The sequence below is a fragment of the Crocodylus porosus genome, unplaced genomic scaffold (genome assembly GCF_001723895.1).
Source record: "Crocodylus porosus isolate Cpor-Errol unplaced genomic scaffold, CroPor_comp1, whole genome shotgun sequence".
Taxonomy (NCBI): Eukaryota; Metazoa; Chordata; order Crocodylia; family Crocodylidae; genus Crocodylus; species Crocodylus porosus.
In genome coordinates this window covers 8,596,705-8,602,489 of record NW_017728920.1, presented here as the reverse complement: position 1 = coordinate 8,602,489, position 5,785 = coordinate 8,596,705, and the positions used below count along the sequence as shown (strand labels likewise).

General features: G+C 43.7%; 1 protein-coding gene across 2 annotated transcripts in view; it reads left to right on the top strand.

Annotated features, from left to right (window-relative positions):
• PALD1 (phosphatase domain containing, paladin 1) overlaps positions 1-5,785 on the top strand; it is a 194,868-nt gene that overhangs the window by 78,470 nt on the left and 110,613 nt on the right. The gene's annotated exons all lie outside the window — the stretch shown is intronic.

Sequence of the window (5,785 nt, the reverse complement as noted above, 5' to 3'; positions counted from 1 at the left end):
CCTCCCACTGTCACAGCTGCATCAATGGCTGCCCAACCTGGCCCCAGTGTCCTGGCACTTAAAATTCCAACAAAACAAAGCAAAACAAAAAAGTCACGCACTCACCGGCTCCTGCCAGGTGGGTGGGGGGCGATCCCTGCTGTCCCCATTGCCCCGTGCTGCGTGGGGGGCTATGCCACAAGCCCCAACCCCCACTTTTGTGGTTTTTCTTTAAGAGCTGGGACACTGGAGCTGGGCAGGGAAGCCATTGGCAGGGCTGAGTGAGTGGGCAGGGGATGGAACCTGTTTGATTAGGAGATTTGGCGGATTTGGCGGCAACCGAATTGCTGAATCAGATTTGGCTGAATCAATTCAGGACAGTGATTCGAATTACCCAATTAAATCGCTGTCCCCTGAATTGGCCAAATCTGAAGCGAATACTAGCCGCTTTGCACAGGCCTAATTACTAGGAGTGCTTTCCTTTCCTGTTAAATTTTACCTCATGGCAGCTAATTCACCCTATGCTTTTGGCCATGCAAATGAATACAAGACCCTCTGGAAATATTCTTCTAGTCGGAAGAGAGGTTTTCTTGTCTTTAAACACACTGTATAGAAATAGTCAGCAGACACAGTGTTTCTATAGGACCTGCTGATTTGCAGAGCAGGACTCATTGGGTTCTGCTGATTTGCAGAACGGGATTAGTAGAATTACATTGTGCTGATTTGCAGAACTTCAGAAACCACACACACTCCAAGGGCTGCAATACACTTATTGGTTTACCCCGTCCTCCTAGTTGAAACTAAAGCAAGATGTTAGTTGTTGTTTTTTTTAAATCAGTATATTGTCCCATGTGTGTTTTGTCTCCTTATTTATAGCTTCAGTTGAATCATGGCAAAGAAAAAATATGCTCTCTTTTCTGTGTTGTATTTACTGCTCTATTTCCAAAACATAAGTGGTCTGGCTACAAGCAGCAAGTTCTCATCATCAGGCAAAGAACATGTATTGGTTATGGCATTTTTGAGTGGGAGGAGGAGGGGTCTGCAGGACACTAGATAACTGGAGACTGCTTTTCTACTATGAAATGACATTTCTGTGGATTGGCCAAAGCAGTTCATGGTTTTATTCCTTCGCAGGTGAGGACAAATCTTCAGCTGTGTAAATGATCATAGTTCAAAAAAGTGAGTAGATCTGTGGCATTACACACCAGTGTAAAGCTTAGAGGAAAGAAAAGCTTAGTTTTGTGGCTATAAATACAAAATGCAAAAACTACAAAGACATTTTGGGAATAGATACAGACAAGATCACAGGTTAGGATTTATTTCTGGTTTTTGGATTGTAACCATTTGCAAATGAGATTAAGTATAGAAAAGGTAGCTTTACATTGTAGGCAGCAAAATAATTAAACAATCTAGAATATGTTCATCATTATCAAGGAAAACAGTATAACCCTACTCTAATAGGGAAAGAATCTGACCATAGGATTGCTTGCTTCCCTTTGATTTGCACATGTCCTGTAATTGCAGTTGACCTTACAGGAAGTTGTTCACAAACTTCAAAAAGAGAAAATAGCTTTTACATTTCAGCATAATGTGTATGGGGGAGACCCCGGATCTCTTGGTCACTCATTTTTGATAAAATGAGGTGTTTTGTGTTACTTCAAATGAAAAGTGTGTACAATTAGATTATATTGTGTAAAAACTGGAAACCGGGTCCAAGTTTTTAAAAAAAGAGTACTTAAAAAAGAGTGCTTAAATAAAGGCTCCTAAATCCATATTTAGATACATAATAGGTGGCTCACTTTTTATAGAAGCTGTGCCTGCATTTGTTCCCATTTTTATAAGAATAGGCACCCATTTTTGAAAATCTTATTTTTCATAACTTGCATGCATTGTAATGGGCCATGACAATCCTGTCATCTGTGATACAGCTTCAAAGCCAGTGCAATACCCTGACTTTGGAAACCGCATGAGTGGGAGGGCTATAATTTTTAGACATGCCATCACACTGCTCCTGACCCTTTCTCCACAAGACACACATCTTTGCAGGTACCTTAGTTTCTTGTAAGTTAAAATATTCCCTCTTTTCTCTGCAGCCTTTCACAACAGGTATACGAAATCTAGCTAACATTCCCATACCTTTAATGGGAATAGTAATTAGAGGAATCAAGAGGATTACACAGAAGCAGTTCAGATGCAGTGTGTTTGTAATTTTTTCTGATTTCCTTTTGTGTATCTTGCTTTCACAGTGCTTTGTTAACTGGTGAGGTCATTTCCTGGGGAAGAGAGAGAGAACAGAAAAGATGGGAAAAGAGATCAGATCCTGTAGTTTTGCTGCACATTGGATTCAGTTGTAAGGATGGATTCTCATGCAGGGGAAAACATAGAAAAAATACACTTCCACACTAATTAGTTTCATCAGTGCCTGCACCTTTCATTATTTGCTTTATATAAAACTATACTATAAGAGATATAGGAAGAAGAACTTACCTCCTTTATGTCACTGCTTTTTCTCTACTTGACACCAATTTTATGGTATTGTGACCATTTCAAGGAGAACACCTTTGAGGAGAAGTTCTGTTCCTGCTAAAGGTAATAGAACTTGAGCCATTGTTTTCAGTTGGATTTCACTCTTGATATTTTGTACATACAATTGTATTTCCATAGCATAGTCCATTAGGAGAATTTAAGCTGTTGCCCTGCATCTTGTTCAGTTGTTTATTCAGATGCAAAATGCTACAGATCTGATTCTTAATATCTCATTATCATCTTGTACTGGTGTAAAGGTTGTGTAAGTTGTAAGGTAACTTGATCAGAACCTAATACTTGAGAAATAACAATAAAACAAGTGAAGGATTCTGCTCTTTACACCCGCCTCAGCATTGTGCTTTGCAAAGGTTACTCTTATTTCTAGTCGAAGTGATGGCAATTGTGTCTTGGATTGCAAAACAATAGGGTTAGACACTACAATATAGATGCTTTTGTCTTAGGATTCAGACTTCAATTTCTAGAGTATAGCATTAGGGTCAAGAAGGAGAAAGAGCACTTGTTAAAAAGTTCATTGCAAGGTACATCTACCTACTTTCCAAATTCTGATCCTGATTATATGTAGATTAGTTTAAGATGAGTAGAAGTGTATTACTTCCATGAAGTTAACTGTCACTTACACTGATGTAGCAAGAATCCCAGTGTGCAAAATCAGTTCCTATTTTGAACAATTCATTAGTGCAGGAATCCTATCTCTATGACCTTCACGTCTGCAAGATCTAGATGCAAATTCCAGCTTGGGTCACAAAGAAAAATGAGTTCAGAATACTTCCCCATTTGTAGGCACACAAAACTGCTGCTCGTTTCGGCACACTTCTATGCTATTGGCAGCCTCTGCTAAGGAGAGGCCCATAACTTGAATAGCAGGGTTGTTGCAGGTCATGATTGATGTACGTAGACAGAGTTGTGTGGAAGCCCAGAACAAGACCAGTAGGGGATAGTGAAGATTGGGAATGAGGTGTATTAGCAAAGCTCTGTAGGAAAAACTTGCACAGTGCTTGCCTGCACTGTGCCAGGCTCAGACTAGTGCTATCAGTCCCTCACTTTCATGAGCATTAAATCTATTCACAAAAGGAAAAAAAGGAAGAAAAGAAAAAGCTACAAAGCTCGTATTCGATTGGTTGCAAGGTCATGGGTTTATTACACGGCCTGTTCTTTGTGGAAGATTGAGCGAATTGGGGGAGGAGGCAGGCAAATTTAGCCTGCTTGGGAATCGCATTTCTCAGACATAGCTGTGCACTAATTATGTACATATGGGTTCCATTTCAATAAGTCTGTTCTCATTTGAAGCTAATCTTTTTACTTCCTGATCATTGTGCTTCTACCCAAAGAGCTTTAGGGCTAAATTTTACCCTCAAGATATATGAGTGCCCCATTCTCATTGACTTTCGTGGGAATAAAACAAATGGATTTGATGGCAGGATTTGGCCCCTCCTTTGAAGTCTGAAAGAGGAGCATTTAAACACATCTCACAGCTCTGCTTGGCATTTGCCAGAGTTTGTGAAACAAGACCAGCAGGTTAATAAACAGAGCAGATAAAAGCTGTCAGTTCTCAGGGACTTCACTTAGCTGAACTTTCCTAGAGGAGGCCCACATTCAGGCATAATGTAGAAAACTAATGTTATCAAAGCGGCTAAAAAGCCCTCTAGTTTAATTCTATACTCTGCTCTGTTTTATGAAATATATGCCACATGTATACAAAAAAAGCATATAATACCCTTGTGAACATATTACGCTGCAGTGCAAGTAATGACAGATGAGAAATTTAAGATGCAGGATATTGTGCCACTGCATGTTTTAAAGAGTCATCTCATTTTGCAACATGTTGTCATATCTCGGACATGTCATGTGTGAAATATTGCTTATTATGGAACAGAATTTGGTTTTGAACAGTGCCTTTCCTATTCAGGGAGCTGTACAACACTGTCCAAAGCAGAGTCAGATAGGGAATGCTCAGTGTCTCTCTAGGTAAATGCATCAGCCCTTGAGCAGTAATGATTCTAACATTAAATCCTGCCTTCCTGGAAGAGGGAATGTGTGTGAGGACAAGTTTATACTTTTATCCTTTTGTAGGCCAGAATCTGAAACACAAGAGGCTAGGGACAGACATTCAAAAAGCTGAAGCCTGAATTGATTCAATCTTTGCAGGTTATTCTAACCTGCCCTTAGTGCCCGGTGTGTCCGTGAGCAGGTGGCAGGTTACAGGTGATTCACCTCGCTTGCCGTGATAGTTTGCTCCACTACTGCCGCTACCACCACCACCAGGAGATGGAGGGGGCAGGGAGCCACACTGCAGCCTGTCTGCTACTGCAGCTCCCACGTGGGGCTGGAGGTGGGAGGTGGCGGGTGCTGACCCCCGCCCCCTGGGGCCACCCCAGCCTGGGCCACACTGCTGCGGTGAGTCAGGCTGCAACTAACCCAGGCTCCCCACCTCCCTGCAGACAGCTGACCCTCAGAGAGATTCAGCCTAGGGCGCTGTATCAGTGCCCCTGCCACTGCTGCCTGCAATAGGGGGATTAACACCCCCCCCACCCCAGACTACTTCTGTCTGGCCACTGTGGGCCCACGTGCATGGTCTCGGGTGGACAAACGTGCTGCCTCCCCTGCAACAGGGGGATTAAACCCCCAGTTCCTCACAGGCTGTTGGGGTCTGGCTCTGTCCCCTCTCCTGCTGCTGAAGCAGCGACAGGGGTGGGGGACTGGGGACACCTGGCAGAGCCGGCAGTACTCCAGAGCAGGGTTTCCCATACCCACCCTTTTCTCAGCTAGCCAGAGAAGTGATAATATCTAGTTAGGGAGGAGAGGGGTGGGGCCAACCCTGCTGCAGAGTATGCTGGGATGCTGGAAGACTCTGATTTAACTTAAACTAGGAAGGGGTCTGGGCAGTGATGATGCATAGGGGGTGCATGGGGGTGCACATGCACCCCCTGAGAACACTGGTGCACCCCCTGACTGGCCATGCTCCCCACTTAGGCAATGGGCAGGGAGGACTGGCAGGAGTGCTAGTGCCCACCTTGTGAGTGCTGGCCAGGGAGTGGAAGCGCCAGAAATGCCATGGCTGCTTTTGAGAGCAGCGTGGCCACTAAGTTTAGCCGTTGTTGGTGAGATTGGCCATGGGGGTGACCCCCTGACTGAGGTGGCAGGCAATGCCCATGGATCTGGGACAGAACTTGCATAAACTGGTTTGGCCCAAATCATAGATTTCATAGACGTGAGGGCTGGAAGGGACCTCGGGAGATCATCGAGTCCAGCCCCCTGCCCA